Source organism: Ascaphus truei, chromosome 1 (assembly GCF_040206685.1).
Source record: "Ascaphus truei isolate aAscTru1 chromosome 1, aAscTru1.hap1, whole genome shotgun sequence".
Taxonomy (NCBI): Eukaryota; Metazoa; Chordata; class Amphibia; order Anura; family Ascaphidae; genus Ascaphus; species Ascaphus truei.
In genome coordinates this window covers 71,080,974-71,097,321 of record NC_134483.1, presented here as the reverse complement: position 1 = coordinate 71,097,321, position 16,348 = coordinate 71,080,974, and the positions used below count along the sequence as shown (strand labels likewise).

Here is a 16,348-nt window from a genome sequence, read left to right as displayed (position 1 = left end):
TTGTAACAAGACGTAACGTCTTGTAACAATCTTCTAGCTTCAGAGAGAGAGAGCGAGAGAGAGTGAGAACGAGAGCGAGAGCGAGAGAGAGAGGTATCTGTACCGTGTTGGCCAAGCTTAATATATATATATTAATATACACATATATATTGTGGCAGGATGGCCTCGCAGCAGGGTCAGTAAGACGTTAAGACAGGGTGTGAATCTTAACTATTGTGGTTTTATTATCCACCAGGCAAATGACCATCAGGGTACTGTCGCATTAAGGCAAAATAAAAGATAAAATAAACACCTCTTCTCGTTACGGAAACTAACTAACTTTTTCAGCTTCAGCCCTTTCTACCGGGCAGCCAGCTAATCTGGTTATTGGACCCAAAACAAGTGCTCCACATACAATAAGAAAGTTTCTTATCTGAATTGCAGCAGCAAACAGTCTTTTAACATTGCAGAGTCTTATTTGAGGCTTATCTGTTTTGTAGGGGATTCCGATCCCAGGGTCTCTGTGTCACTCCTTCAGTCCTTCAGGAACGTCAGTTCCGGGGAGCAGGCTGTGTCCAGCTTGTAGCAGTCTTTTATCCTGGGATTGGGGACCCAGCTAGTCCTAGTAGCAGAGCTCCTCGCAGGGCTGGGGACCACCGCAACAGCCAGGGTTCTTCCTAGCTGGGAGAAGTCTCTCTACCCTCCTGGGGAAAAACGAACTCACTTGCGCAGGTTACTTCCTGCCTTTTTAAACCTCAGTCTCTCAGGAGTCCTTCCTGCTTAATTAGCTGCAGGTGCATGAAGTTCTCTAGCAGAAGGTTACCAGCCTGTATGCTGGAAGCACACATATGCTCCTTACTCCAGCATACTGAGTTAGTGACTCTGTCACAAAAAAACAAACAAAAAAAATATATATATATATATATATATATATATATATATATATATATATATGTGTGTATTATTATTTTTTATTATTATTATTAACTAATAGCTGTCTTAAATCACTCCTGTATTCACTAGTAAAAACCCATATGTAGAATTATAGACTGCTATTAATAGAGGTCTTTAGTTGATACACTGTTAGGTACAATGTCTCAGAGTTGCACAGATATGTGCTACAGTATGGATATTTGTAGCCCAGATTGCTGCAGCTTAGTGATACGAGGGACCAGGACTCTTTCATGAGATCAAGCACCAGACAGGACACAGAGATCAAATACATGTGTGTTTATTTTGGCCAAAGCCAACAGCTACAGCACAAAGTCACCTCACAGAACTATACTCACCCCAAACAGGGAATACAGGAGGGATCCTAGCAGTCCTAGGTGCCCTGCTCTATGCTGAGAGTGCAAACCTCTCTCTGAGAGATTTTCAGCTCTGCGCTGAGACTGCAAAACTCCCTTTGAGAGATTCCCAGCTCTCAGCTGAGACTGCGAGACTCCTTCTGAGATAGTTCAAGCTCGATAGAGATTCAGTCAACAGGCAACATGCATAGAACTGAAGCACTTATGGTAAACAGAAATCACCTGCTCTGAGCTACAGAATGGAAAACTCCAGAATTTAAATGCAGGTTATCTACAGCAAGCTTGCTTATACAGTAGTAAAGGAACAACTAGAGGATAGTTCAACCCTCATAAAGACACTTTAAATTCTCACTTCAAAGTTTGAAATACTGTATAAACTCCATCAACTGGGAGGTTTGGTGGAAAAGGCTTTAGATCAATATGTTTGCTACAGACTTTAAAAGTAGATATACAGTGAAGCTGGAGGTTTAGGGAGGATAATGGAAGCGTTAAAAGAATCAACCAGCAAACTCTGACCAACACATTTTCATGATGAAAGTAAGGCAGGATTTGTTCTCAAGGGCTGGTCTTTTCTCACATGGGTCAATATGCAGACATTGAAAACAAATTCATAATCAACTACTGTACAGCAGAAAACCATTATTGTGTAAGTGTACAGCAGTCATAGTACAGTATAATAATAATGGACACAGGTGTATGGGCGTATATTATTGTATTTTATTAAATTGTTTGCCCTAACTTTTTTAGGGACTAAATAGGGCTCATCCTAGGGAAGAGCTGGAGATGAGTATGAAGTTCCTACACGTGTTTCTATTTGTATGCTCCAGTTAGACTTTTGCACACCAACATATATTTATTTTGTAAACATCAAATGCAAGAGATTAATGACAACTGTCACCCAGTACTTCATATTAGTTATCTGACACTTTGATATTCAAATAAAAACATTTTTTTTAGGGCTGGATATTTATAGCACATTGCTTTATATAGGAAATGGTGAAGGCAAAGCTCCAATTGAATTTTATGTCATTACTAATATTTAATTTCTATTTAGTCAATTCAAAGCTAAAACCAACAAACTTTCGGCAAAACAGAAAACCTACATGTCTTATAGAGGTAAAACCAAATGGAAACACCAGTTTGCATCTCAAATTAATATTTGCAACAGAGACAGAGGACTGACTACACTGTGGATAATGTATCATGCGATTTAAGGAGACGCCAGAAAGATAAAAAAAAAAAAGCTGAAAAGCGCACACCTCATAGTGCAGTATTAAAGGCTTTTCTTGGCCAAGTAAAGACTTTAATACTGCATTATGAGGTGTGCGCTTTTCTGCTTTTATATCTTTCTATAGTTTACTTGTGGAACGCCTGGGTTGCTTCCAGTTGAAGACAGCAGTACCCTCAAGATTGGACTTTTAAATCTCTATGGGTTTTATTCATTCATATTTATAAGTGTATTAAATGTGGAATTGATTTTGTTTGTACATGTTTTGTTAAGGCTGTACTCACCACATTATTGCGCGCCCCCAGTTGACTATTGTTTTCTATTTTAATAGAGGACCTAATATCAATATTAAATTTACTTTAATTATACTATTATAAACTTTTTAATCATCAGCTATTTAAATTATTTATTTCTCACCATTTAAGGAGACGCCAGAAACAATTCATGTTTAGGTAAAATTATGACCTTGTTAAACAGTACATGATGTATGATTAAGCATTTGTGATTTATGTTTTAAAATGTCTGTGTGGGAAGTATATGTAGGCCAGTCAAGGAGAAAACTCAACTTAGGGCATTAAGCATGTCTGGCTGTCATTTAATGGGCTAATGAAATGTGATTTATTCAGGTCATAATATTTCATGGTTCCATCTTGATGGGCAGATGTTAACGCTGCTCCTAAGGGAAAAGTTCAGGTAGATTGGCAGGCAGTTTACCATTGAATGATATAAGTGATAAGCCATTTTATATGCATCTCTTTTCTCTTGTTCTCATACAGAAGATAATGATATGAAAAGCTGCTTAGCATTACCATTAGATGCGTAGATGTACATTATTTACCGATTTTGTACATAGCCAGGTCCCCTCTGGCTCCCCGGTCCTCCGTTTTCCGCCCCCTTACCTCTGCTGCTGTGGGGTCTGTTGCGGGTGGCGACGGGCTTGCCGACTGCTCCCTCTGCAGGGCACCACCATGTTTGTTATGCGTGTTCATGCGCGCAGGGCTCGCGCATGCGCAGCTGCGCAGGTTGACTCGCGGCGGCCTTGTTACGATTGGCCACGCATGTGCAGAACGGATAGCATGCGCGGCGGCCATTAGGGATCTTCGCGCATGCGCAAGTGGTGAGGTGCTGCCGGGGGGGGAAACGATCAGCTGCGCGACAGTTGAGGCCCAAAGATAGGGCGAGCGGGTCTCCGGAGGCTCCGGCGGCTACTTTTGCAGGGCGCCGCCATTTTGCAGTTGATTGCACGTGCGCAGAACTCACGCAAGCGCAGTAGGATCCCACGAGGGTGGCTAATAGGGAAAGGCTCAAGACAGGGACTCCAAGTCACATGAACCTCAGGGGAATGTCAAATGCTGCAGCTTAGCCAATAGGGTGGCTGCATTTGCAGTTAAGGCCTTTTTAGTGCAAGGGAGCTCGCGCTGGCAGTTTTGAATAGGGACAGTTAAGAGAGGCTGCAGTTACATGTTGCTAGGCAACCAGTGAAGCTGTGAGATGATGACAGTTTTAGGCAGTTGAGGGAGACAGTTAAGATTAGGGCAGCTAAAGGAGATGACAGTTATAACAGTTGAGAGACACAGTTAGCACAGTTAAAAAGGGACAGGGCACACAAAAGATGTGTGATGGACTAGAGACAAATACTGACCCAGAAGTACTGATTCTGAATGGGAACGGGCACAGAGGGAACTTGCTCTGAAGAGGGCATTATACAGGGAACCTGTATAATTAAGTATCATGCTCTATATGAGAATAATTGATCCTGTGCAAGCCTGGAACTGTTGTGCCTGACAATAAAATACCTGTAAGTTGCAAAAGATCCTGGCGCCCTATTTCTTGTCCTGTTATTCCAACCACCAACTATCCTCCATTACAGCCAAGGCCTGAACCCACCAGAGGGAACCCTGAGATCACAGGTAACTGACCAAGGAGCTAACACTCTAATCCTATCGGGAGCGGGGCAGAACCCTGTTCACACATGTACACCCTACCCCTGCTGCCGGGGGGATAGGGGTGTTACATGTACATTACTTACCGATTTTGTACATTATTTACTGATTATCCATCTTGCTGCTGCACAACTGGGGGGCATATTAGAGCAAAACACAAAATGTATCACATACAAATTAAATAGAAAGCAATACCAAATAGCTACACCTTCCCATTGTGTATTATTGCTAAAAATACAAATACGGCACATGTCCAGTGATATGAAAGGATTCTTTTAATTGTTTACACAATATTGTAGCAACAACTCCTCAACAATTTAAGCAGCATATGTAAATTATCTATATACACAAGTTTCAAAAATGTTCCACATTTCTGCTACGCTGTCCCCTGAACCCTGTTTGAATTAGTGCACACTTTGCTGAACATTCACCAACGTACAGTACAGTATGTCTTCCAAAGACAGGGAGGCCAATATTTATTAATCAGTTCTATACCGTAAGACTAAAGTCCGTAATGTGTCTTCCAGTGATGGAAGGTGTTTTATACAGTATCACATCACCTTATAGGCCTTAGTATCTTGACAAGCTTGACATACTGTGCAGTATGTATTTTCAAATGCAAATAATAGATTAATGTCCTATTATATTAGTTACAAAAGTAACTTAGTATCCAGTGCAATTCATATTAGATACAGTATAAATTAGAAAAGCATATTTCTTAATTACAGAAATGCTTTTCTCTTAGATAATGGACAGTGGTTGGCTGAGCTTAACTCTGAGAGGATTAAGGAAATGTGAACTGACAGCTGGTTTTAATTCTAGGAAGCATGGGGATGATGTTGTTGTTGTTAAAGCCTGGCAGTGACAATGTGCAATGCAGGAAAATGAAGGTTTCGTTAATCTACAAAGGAACACTTTCCCCATCTGCATATATCCCCATAAGGCATTGATTTGCTTTTTAAAACATTAAAAAAGGGAATCTGGCTGGGTCAGCTGTAGTGGTGGGGATCAGCTTTACTCTTTTTTCCCTGTGGGCATGATTCTGCAATTCTTTTTTTCAGCTTAATACAAAGCAAAGAACGGAATACAGCATCAAATCAAACAAAATTGCTGTCATTTTTAATAAAATAGTTGTTGATAATGTAGCCCTGGTTCCTAGCGAACACAGGCCACTACCATATGCTGTATACCTGTAGGCTCACAGGGTCTGAGCCTCTGCCACAGAGAGCCTGGGGTACACAAAATATCTATAACTTGGTGCAGCGCCTCCACCTGCGACAGCTTCCGCCCGAGGGGAAGTGGGTCTTCGCAGGACTTATGTACATAACACACACACACAGCAATATCCCTTAATCAATTAACTTTACTTGCAGTAACCATATATGTTATACCAACAGGTGTCCCTCCCTAGAGGAGACACTATACTCTGCGTCTCGCCGAACGCTCACCCTCCCTACTCCTTTCACCGGGTGATCCCACTCAGTGTCCAGTTCCCCTTGGGAATAGTTCTCCCACCCTCAAGTGAGTCAATGAATGTGTATGAGTGTAACTGCGCAGTCACTGTGTCCCGAATGAAGGATGGTACCGTTGGTGCACTTTAGAATTACCTGCCGGCACTCCAGTACCCGGTGCGGCTACTATCTTCACAAAGGATCAGCGAGGTGTAGATGACGTCACCCGTAAGTGTCTAGGGCGATCCCACCCAGACACGCTGTGGCTGGATAGCGGGGTCTGTGCCCAGACCTCCCGCCAACTTAGAACTGTCCCGGTGGTGATAGTGTGGCAATAAAGGGAACCGGAACCTGACTATGGCCAGTCCCTAGCTCCGCTTGTCTCTACGGGGACTCAGGGCCTAGCTGGGCCTGGGGCATGCGGCCTAGATCGGAGGCGGTCTGCCTCCCCACACCGAAGCTCCTCCTCTCCAACCAACTCTGACCTCACGTGCACGCAACCACTTCCTTTTCCTCCTGGCCTCGCACCTCATTGGTCCAGGCGCATCACGGGGACCCACGGGGGCTGCTAGGACCCATCGTGCTCTACCTCCTTCGCGGGCCTTTCCTCACCCTTGCTCTGCGCATGCTCAACCTCTGCTAGGCTAAGTCTGCGCTGATGCCAACCATAACATGGCGGCTCTCTTATGCTCTAAATCAGATTGTACATCTCGCTAAACATCACAATTACGGATTTCACTCGAGTGCGAGCCCACTGCTGAGCCTCATAGTGGGGTGCCCCAAACTGATCGTAGGCCATCCTGATTAGAGGTTGCCCATTCCTCTGACTTCGCCTTAACTGCTGTTCGGTCACTCCCGTGGGAGAGTGACTATCTGAGTCTTGCACCAGGAGTTCTTTCCTTGAGGGGGTTGCGATCTCTACATTGTCATGAATGGGTACGAAGCACGGGCTCAGCGGGTCCAATACTGAATCTTCCTGAGCCACCCCCTGGGGCGAGCGCTCCCGGAGCCCTTTACCCGAAGCTCCGCCGGGAGGTGCTCTCTGTTGAGGGCCCCTTTGAGAGGTTCCCTCATGTGGATCTTCCGGAACATCGGAGTTCCCTGACTCTTCTTTTTCCATTGATATATCCCCATCCAACGAGGATGACGGCCATTCCAAATCCCCCTCTTCTACTCGGGGAATAGGGAGTAAATGATTCCTATGCCATGTCTTCACCCGGCCATCCGAGTCTTTAATGCGGTAGACTGGAAGGCCGGGCATTTGAGAGGCTACCTCGTACACTCCCTCCCACCATCGGTCAGCCAACTTATGTTTCCCCGGTACTCCCAGGTTACGGAGAAGCACTGCATCGCAAGGTTTAATGGCTCTGTGTTTAACTTTATGATCATACCGCCTTTTATTCCCAGCATTCAGTTTTTCGGTGGACTTCTCGGCTTGTAGGTAGGCCCGTTGCAGATTCTCTTGCAATCGCTGCACATAGCGGAAATGTGTAGTATTATGCACTCCATCGGTGGAGACTCTCAACCGTATGTCCACACGCAGTCTAGCTTCTCGGCCAAACATGAGAAAGTAGGGTGAGAACCCGGTGGAATCGTGTCGCGTGCAATTGTAAGCATGCACTAATGTTTCCACATGCCGACTCCATTCAGTCTTTTCCACCCCCGTTAACGTGCCTAACATGTCTAGTAAGGTACGGTTCAATCGTTCCGGCAGTGCATCCCCTTCGGGGTGGTATGGAGTAGTGCGGGACTTATTGATATGCAAGAGTTTCAGCAGTTCTTTGATTAACTTGCTTTCGAAGTCCCTTCCTTGATCTGAGTGGAGGCGTTGAGGAAGCCCATAATGCATGAAGTACTTCGCCCAGAGCACCTTGGCCACCGTAATGGCTTTTTGATCTTTGGTCGGAAAGGCCTGGGCGTATCGGGTATAGTGATCCGTGATGAACAACACATTCCCTATGCCACGGCTATCAGGTTCGATACACAGGAAGTCCATACATACTAAGCCCATGGGTTCCGTACTTTTTAAGTGGCCCATTGGGGCGGCCCTGGTGGGTAAGGTCTTCCTCTGAATACACCGCACACACCGTCGGCAGTGATACTCTATGGCTTCTCTCATCTTTGGCCAGAAAAACCTATCTCTCACTAGTCCAAAAGTCTTGTCTACCCCCAAATGGCCGTGTTCATCGTGTAGAGCCTTCAGTACCAAGTACTGTAGTCTTTTTGGCAGTACTAATTTTCTTCTGTTCAGGTGATTATGATACTCCACAACTTGGTATAGCAAATTGTCTCGTATTTCAAATTTGTCAGCTTCCCACATCAGTAGACCTCCTACATCCCCCGGGGCCTGTCGGAGGAGGGCCGGGCGATTTTGTCGGATGGCATAACGAATGGCCCCTGCAACCGGGTCTTGTTCTTGGTATCGTACCATATTTTTCCAGGCTATGATCTTGTCTGGAGTAATATGCATACCACTGGGGTCTCGATAGGCTTCCGGGATAGCGTTTGATGTACACCCTAGAGAGTCAGCCACTCGTAGTTCAGAGAATGCCACTTGGTCATTGACTATGGCAGCTGTACAACATAGGGCCCTTATTCCGGGTCCCGGAATTTCTTCCCACTGATCTTCGTCGGGGGTAGTGGCCAGCCCTGGTCGTCTAGACAGGGCGTTCGCTCCAATGTTCAGGGGGCCTGGCTTGTATTTCAAGGTGAAAGTGTAATTGAATAGAGCGGCCAACCAGCGATGCCCGGCCGTGTCGAGTTTGGCGGAGGTCATGATGTAGGTGAAAGGATTATTGTCGGTCCGTACCTCGAACGAGACACCATACAAGTAATCACGAAGTTTGTCCACAATGGCCCACTTGAGGGCCAAGAACTCGAGTTTGTGCACGGGGTAGTAATGCTCACTGACAGTAAGACTGCGGCTGATATACGCTACAGGTCGCAATCCCTCGGGATATTTTTGATGTAATACTTCTCCTAGGCCGTTGAGGCTAGCATCCACATGTAATATGTACGGTTGTTCGGGGTTGGCATAGGCCAGCACAGGGGCCGCAGTCAGACTCTGTTTCAGATCTGTAAAGGCTTGTTCACACTCGGGTGTCCATTTGTCCCCGAAGGACAGGGCAGGTGTGGCCTTCCGTCCTGTGTCCTCCGGATATATTTTGAGGAGGCCATTGAGGGCTTTGGCCCGTCGGGAGTACCCTTCCACAAACCTGCGATAGTAGCCGCAGAACCCCAGGAACGACCGCAACTCCCCCACAGGGCGGGGCCAATTAACAACAGCTTCTATCTTGGCGGGGTCCGTGGCAATTCCCTCGCCGGACACTATGTCTCCCACGTAAGTCACCGACGTCCAGCAAAAACGGCATTTATCCAAGGAGAGTTTGAGCCCTTCTTGCGCTAATCGGTCAAGTACTTTCAAGAGTCGAGCCTCGTGCTCTTCCAGGGTTTTCCCGAAGACTATGATGTCGTCTAAATACACGAGGCATTCTCGGGGGTTCAAGTCACCTAGAGTCTTCTCCATTAGCCGCTGGAAGGTGGCGGGGGCACCGCATATGCCTTGGGGCATACGGGTGAATTGATAGAACCCTAGGGGGCAAATGAACGCCGTCTTCTCTTGATCCTCTGGGCTCATAGGTACTTGGTAGTAGCCAGACCGAAGGTCCAGTACGCTGAACCATTGGCTCCCATGTAGGGTATCGAGGATTTTTTCTTTGCGGGGAAGGTTATACTGGTCCGGTACCGTTCGATTGTTCAGTGTCCGATAGTCAACACATAACCTCACGGTCCAATTCTTCTTTCGCACGACCACTATGGGTGAGGCATAAGGGCTTCGTGATTCCGTGACAATTCCGGCTTCTTCCATTTCATTGATCGCAGCTCGTACATCCTCTACGTCCCTAGGGGCTAGCCGACGGGAACGCTCCCGGAAGGGTTTTGTATCAGTCATCCGAATGGTGTGTTGGGCGTTGCGGCTACACCGCACATCCATTTCCCTAGTAGAGAATACTGATCGTCTTTCTTCCAGCTGTACTCGTAATCGTTCTTTCCAGGCGTCCGACAGTCCGGATGAACCCAAGTCATAATCTAACGGTGATCCGGGTAAATTCTCCCTATTCGCTGTCCCGCGTCGATGGCCATGGGGAAGGGCGAAAGATTCTGCACCATCACAAATTCGACGGGGAATGGCTGTTGGCAAATCCCGGAATTCCGGCACTAGCCGATATCCTCGGCAGACATCTTCTTCGGGTGTGCTTTCTAAAGAAAACAGCTGCTCCTGGCCTACTCGTTCAGCGTAAGCACACCAGGCGGGTACCCTCTGCGTCTCACCGGGTAAGAGTCTGGTCAACCCTCCCCGCCCGCAGAACAACAGTCCGTAGTCCTCCGAGGGGGATAGAGGAGGAGCTGGATCCACCTGGACTAGCTGCAATTGTAGGCTGGACATGGGCAGTTCATTAGCTTCATGTAGATAGGCCCGGATGACGGCTTGTACAATGTCCGCATTCGTGCCTAGGATGATCGGATACTTAGGTGTATCTTTGGGTTCAGGGCACACCAAGGCGTCCACCTTCATGGGGTGACACTTCCCCGTGTTGAGCTGCTGTATCTCCAGATCAACGGTCACCAGCCCATCGATGGGGTAGTCGTCATCGCTTAAGCCTCGTACTTTGATATGCCCTGCAGCTCACAGAGGCCGCTTCTGGAGGTGTCGATCATAGAACCCCCGATATATGATGGTGACTTGAGACCCCGTGTCCAGTAGTGCGGAGGAGTAAATCCCATCCACTAACACCCGGATCAGCGCTACTGGTCCCACGCGGTTACCCTCTGTCACGGAAGACTCCTGTGGTGAGTAGGATCTCAGTGGCCGGAAAAGCAGGAGGTAGTAGGGGTCACAATCAGAGGGTCCGAGGCAGGCGGCAGACAACGAGGTCAGGTAACAAGCAGGGGTCCGAGGCAGGCGGCAGGTAGCGAAGTCAGGTAACAAGCAGAGAGGTCGGCAACGAGGAGACTGGAACAGGACAGGCGGGGCAGGACAGGTCCGGGAGCAGGGAATGAGAATGGGGAGCAGGGACTGAGACCGGGGAGCAGGGACTAAGACCGGGGAGCAAGGAACAACCAGGGACAAGCAGATTACCAGCAAGGGCCTTTACTAAGAACAGAATCAAATACAGACAGGTTCAGGAACAGATCAGGATCAAAGACAGAGGCACGAGCATAGGAGTCTGACTTGAAACAAAGGAAAGGGAAACAGACAGGAAACAGAACTATAAGACAGAGAGAGGAGCAACAAGAAGACAGACAGACAGAGGAACCCAGAGCAAACAGAAGGCAGCAGCACACCCGGTGGACAAAGAAGCTATGGCTAGGCAGGAGGTCTAGGCGACCTTGACACCCTCCTCTTCAGGGTCCTCGCCACTTTGGGGGGACACCGGAGTTTCTGGACCGACCGCATACACACCGCAGACCATGGCCTGGGGCGTGAACTTCTTGGGTGACGGGCTTCTGTGGCGAGACTCTCCCATCCGACAATCGTAGGAGATATGTCCTTTCTTCCCGCATTTGTAGCAGGACATATCCCGGGGTAGGGTACGGCGGTCATACGGAGGCGAGGTTCGTCCAGCATATTTCGGCCGTTCGGGACCTGGTTTGTCCGGTGGGTCCTCCTTCTTTTCAGCACTTCCTTTTGGCTTAGTGCTGCTGACTGCTTTAGCCTTCTGGGTGAAGTGAAGCATAAGATGCATCTCGTGCTCTTTGACTTGCTGCAAGAGTTTGATAAACGAGGGAGGGGGCCCTCGAGTTAGGTTGTCGCGAATCATGTTGGCTATAGGGTGAGTAGGACTGGACCCTCGTAGGTATTGTTTGTGGAGGTATTCGTCCATCTGGGAGGCGGCCACATATTTATGATGCAGCAGGGGCCCAAGGGAGATTTGCACTCGGTGTATATAGGCAGACAGGTCCTCACCATCCATTTGATTTATGGCATAGTATTTGGCCCACAAGGCCCCATCATCCTCGGTCACACTATAGGCCTCAACTAGGAACTCGATCATCATATGAGCGGTTAGGTCGGGGTACTGCTCTCGATGAATGCTGATCAATGTGGACGCCGGGGGTCGTAAGCACTCCATGAGTGGTTGCCGTTTCACCACGTCGGTGCAAGACCATTCCTCCATTACTCCCCTAGTGTGCTCCTTCCACGGGTCTATCCCATCCTCTCTTGTGGGTACAGGTAGCGTCCCCGAGAAGGCCTTTAATTTCCGGTAGCTTTGTGAATGCATGGCTAAGGTAAGTGTTTCTACTAATGGCGGCAAGCTGGAGGGGGCAGTTAACTGGTCTATCTTGTCATTGAGTTTCTGCAGCATATCACTACGCACCCCTACTTCGGCGGATGTGCTAGACCCGGGTTAGCTAGAGTCTGACCGACAGCTAGCCGCCACGCTCGCGGGATAGTGAGCAAAAGGAAGTGTGGGGTCATCGTCATCTAGTACCCCCACAGGAGGGTCCCGAAGTGGATAGACAAAAGGGCTGCCGCTAGGTGGAGCATCAGGCAGCGGCAGATATTGAGGGATGGCAGGTTCTAGTACTACTAGGTCTCGCCGGCAATCTACTAGCAAGGTGTTCCATTTAGCATCTTGGTCTATGAGCACATCTACTAGGCGGGCTTTGGCAAAACCCGGTAGTTGTCGTAGGGCCATTTGCAAAGTCTCTAAAGGTAAGGCCATGGGTACTCGTGTCACAGCTACGGTGCGGCGGGCATTTGCAGCGCCCAGTCGCTTATTTGCTGATGGGAAGGAAGGGCCATTGTGGCGGTAAGTTTGTCTCAAGGGGCACCCCAGGTCTAAGATCTCAGCAGCGCCTCCAAAATTAGCCCTGGTTCCTAGCGAACACAGGCCATTACCATATGCTGTATTACCTGTAGGCTCACAGGGTCTGAGCCTCTGCCACAGAGAGCCTGGGGTACACACAATATCTATAACTTGGTGCAGCGCCTCCACCTGCGACAGCTTCCACCCGAGGGGAAGTGGGTCTTCGCAGGACTTATGTACATAACACACACACACAGCAATATCCCTTAACCAATTAACTTTACTTGCAGTAACCATATATGTTATACCAACAGGTGTCCCTCCCTAGAGGAGACACTATACTCGGCATCTCGCCGAACGCTCACCCTCCCTACTCCCTTCACCGGGTGATCCCACAGCGTGTCCAGTTCCCATTGGGAATAGTTCTCCCACCCTCAAGTGAGTCAATGAATGTGTATGAGTGTGACTGCACAGCCACTGTGTCCTGAATGAGTGATGGTACCATTGGTGCCCTTTAGAATTACCTGCCGGGCACTCCAGTACCCGGTGCAGCTACTATCTTCACAAAAGAACAGGCGAGGTGTAGATGACGTCACCCTTAGGTGTCTAGGGCGATCCCACCCAGACACGCTGAGGCTGGATAGCGGGGCCTGCGCCCAGACCTCCCGCCAACTTAAAACTGTCCCGGTGGTGATAGTGTGGCAATAAAGGGAACCGGAACCTAACTATGGCCAGTCCCTAGCTCCGCTTGTCTCTACGGGAACTCAGGGCCTAGCTGGGCCTGGGGCATGCGGCCTAGGTTGGAGGCGGTCTGCCTCCCCACACTGAAGCTCCTCCTCTCCAACCAACTCTGACCTCATGTGCGCGCAACCACTTCCTTTTCCTCCTGGCCTCGCACCTCATTGGTCCATGCGCATCACGGGGACCCGCGGGGGCTGCTGGGACCCGTCGTGCTCTACCTCCTTCACGGGCTTTTCCTCACCCTTGCTCTGCGCATGCGCAACCTCTGCTAGGCTAAGTCTGCGCTGACGCCAACCACAACATGGCGGCTCCCTTATGCGGAACCTCCGTTATCGGAGTGTTCCCTAACTGCAGCATACCCACCCATAACAACCAAAGGGTGGAAAGAGGTTCCTGGCTACAATAAGTATTAAGTACAATATTTAGATTCACCTATAACCCAAATAGTTAACAGAAGTCTAATATCTTTATGGGAATAAAGGACTACTAGAAGTACTATACAATAGAACCTGAAATTTTATCTGGGGGAAATATTATGGCCGCTAGGGGACATGACATTGTGACTTTTCCAGTGGGTATCTTTGATATTTTCACTGGAAATAAAACTAGAAATATCTCCAAAGCCTATTGGCTATTTTACTGATTTTCTGTATGGGCCTACATATAATGCACGTATATGCAGAGGTGTTTACCAAATGTTGCATTATTGTCTATATATATATATACACACACACAAAGTATATTTATAGATATTCAACAGATATTAATATTTGGTTTTGAACTGGCCCTTTACATTTTTGCTTATCTCCAGTTTCATAAGTACAGTAAGTGACACTGCTAACCAGAAAAGCAATTGATCTTAATGGCTAGTGCTTATTGTAGTTCTTGACAAAGTGCTAATTATTATTAGTGCCAAGTTGCCCATTCCTCTGACTTCGCCTTAACTGCTGTTCGGTCACTCCCGTGGGAGAGTGACTATCTGAGTCTTGCACCAGGAGTTCTTTCCTTGAGGGGGTTGCGATCTCTACATTGTCATGAATGGGTACGAAGCACGGGCTCAGCGGGTCCAATACTGAATCTTCCTGAGCCACCCCCTGGGGCGAGCGCTCCCGGAGCCCTTTACCCGAAGCTCCGCCGGGAGGTGCTCTCTGTTGAGGGCCCCTTTGAGAGGTTCCCTCATGTGGATCTTCCGGAACATCGGAGTTCCCTGACTCTTCTTTTTCCATTGATATATCCCCATCCAACGAGGATGACGGCCATTCCAAATCCCCCTCTTCTACTCGGGGAATAGGGAGTAAATGATTCCTATGCCATGTCTTCACCCGGCCATCCGAGTCTTTAATGCGGTAGACTGGAAGGCCGGGCATTTGAGAGGCTACCTCGTACACTCCCTCCCACCATCGGTCAGCCAACTTATGTTTCCCCGGTACTCCCAGGTTACGGAGAAGCACTGCATCGCAAGGTTTAATGGCTCTGTGTTTAACTTTATGATCATACCGCCTTTTATTCCCAGCATTCAGTTTTTCGGTGGACTTCTCGGCTTGTAGGTAGGCCCGTTGCAGATTCTCTTGCAATCGCTGCACATAGCGGAAATGTGTAGTATTATGCACTCCATCGGTGGAGACTCTCAACCGTATGTCCACACGCAGTCTAGCTTCTCGGCCAAACATGAGAAAGTAGGGTGAGAACCCGGTGGAATCGTGTCGCGTGCAATTGTAAGCATGCACTAATGTTTCCACATGCCGACTCCATTCAGTCTTTTCCACCCCCGTTAACGTGCCTAACATGTCTAGTAAGGTACGGTTCAATCATTCCGGCAGTGCATCCCCTTCGGGGTGGTATGGAGTAGTGCGGGACTTATTGATATGCAAGAGTTTCAGCAGTTCTTTGATTAACTTGCTTTCGAAGTCCCTTCCTTGATCTGAGTGGAGGCGTTGAGGAAGCCCATAATGCATGAAGTACTTCGCCCAGAGCACCTTGGCCACCGTAATGGCTTTTTGATCTTTGGTCGGAAAGGCCTGGGCGTATCGGGTATAGTGATCCGTGATGAACAACACATTCCCTATGCCACGGCTATCAGGTTCGATACACAGGAAGTCCATACATACTAAGCCCATGGGTTCCGTACTTTTTAAGTGGCCCATTGGGGCGGCCCTGGTGGGTAAGGTCTTCCTCTGAATACACCGCACACACCGTCGGCAGTGATACTCTATGGCTTCTCTCATCTTTGGCCAGAAAAACCTATCTCTCACTAGTCCAAAAGTCTTGTCTACCCCCAAATGGCCGTGTTCATCGTGTAGAGCCTTCAGTACCAAGTACTGTAGTCTTTTTGGCAGTACTAATTTTCTTCTGTTCAGGTGATTATGATACTCCACAACTTGGTATAGCAAATTGTCTCGTATTTCAAATTTGTCAGCTTCCCACATCAGTAGACCTCCTACATCCCCCGGGGCCTGTCGGAGGAGGGCCGGGCGATTTTGTCGGATGGCATAACGAATGGCCCCTGCAACCGGGTCTTGTTCTTGGTATCGTACCATATTTTTCCAGGCTATGATCTTGTCTGGAGTAATATGCATACCACTGGGGTCTCGATAGGCTTCCGGGATAGCGTTTGATGTACACCCTAGAGAGTCAGCCACTCGTAGTTCAGAGAATGCCACTTGGTCATTGACTATGGCAGCTGTACAACATAGGGCCCTTATTCCGGGTCCCGGAATTTCTTCCCACTGATCTTCGTCGGGGGTAGTGGCCAGCCCTGGTCGTCTAGACAGGGCGTTCGCTCCAATGTTCAGGGGGCCTGGCTTGTATTTCAAGGTGAAAGTGTAATTGAATAGAGCGGCCAACCAGCGATGCCCGGCCGTGTCGAGTTTGGCGGAGGTCATGATGT

The 16,348-nt window shown here is 48.2% G+C and overlaps 1 long non-coding RNA gene across 1 annotated transcript in view; it reads left to right on the top strand.

The window, feature by feature from the left end:
- Positions 1 to 4,062: 4,062 nt before the first annotated feature.
- Positions 4,063 to 16,348, top strand: part of LOC142489076 (uncharacterized) — a 29,233-nt gene continuing 16,947 nt past the window's right edge. Inside the window, exon 1 of the long non-coding RNA XR_012799792.1 lies at positions 4,063 to 4,424. This is a non-coding gene — a long non-coding RNA (uncharacterized LOC142489076). The remainder of the gene's footprint in view (positions 4,425 to 16,348) is intronic.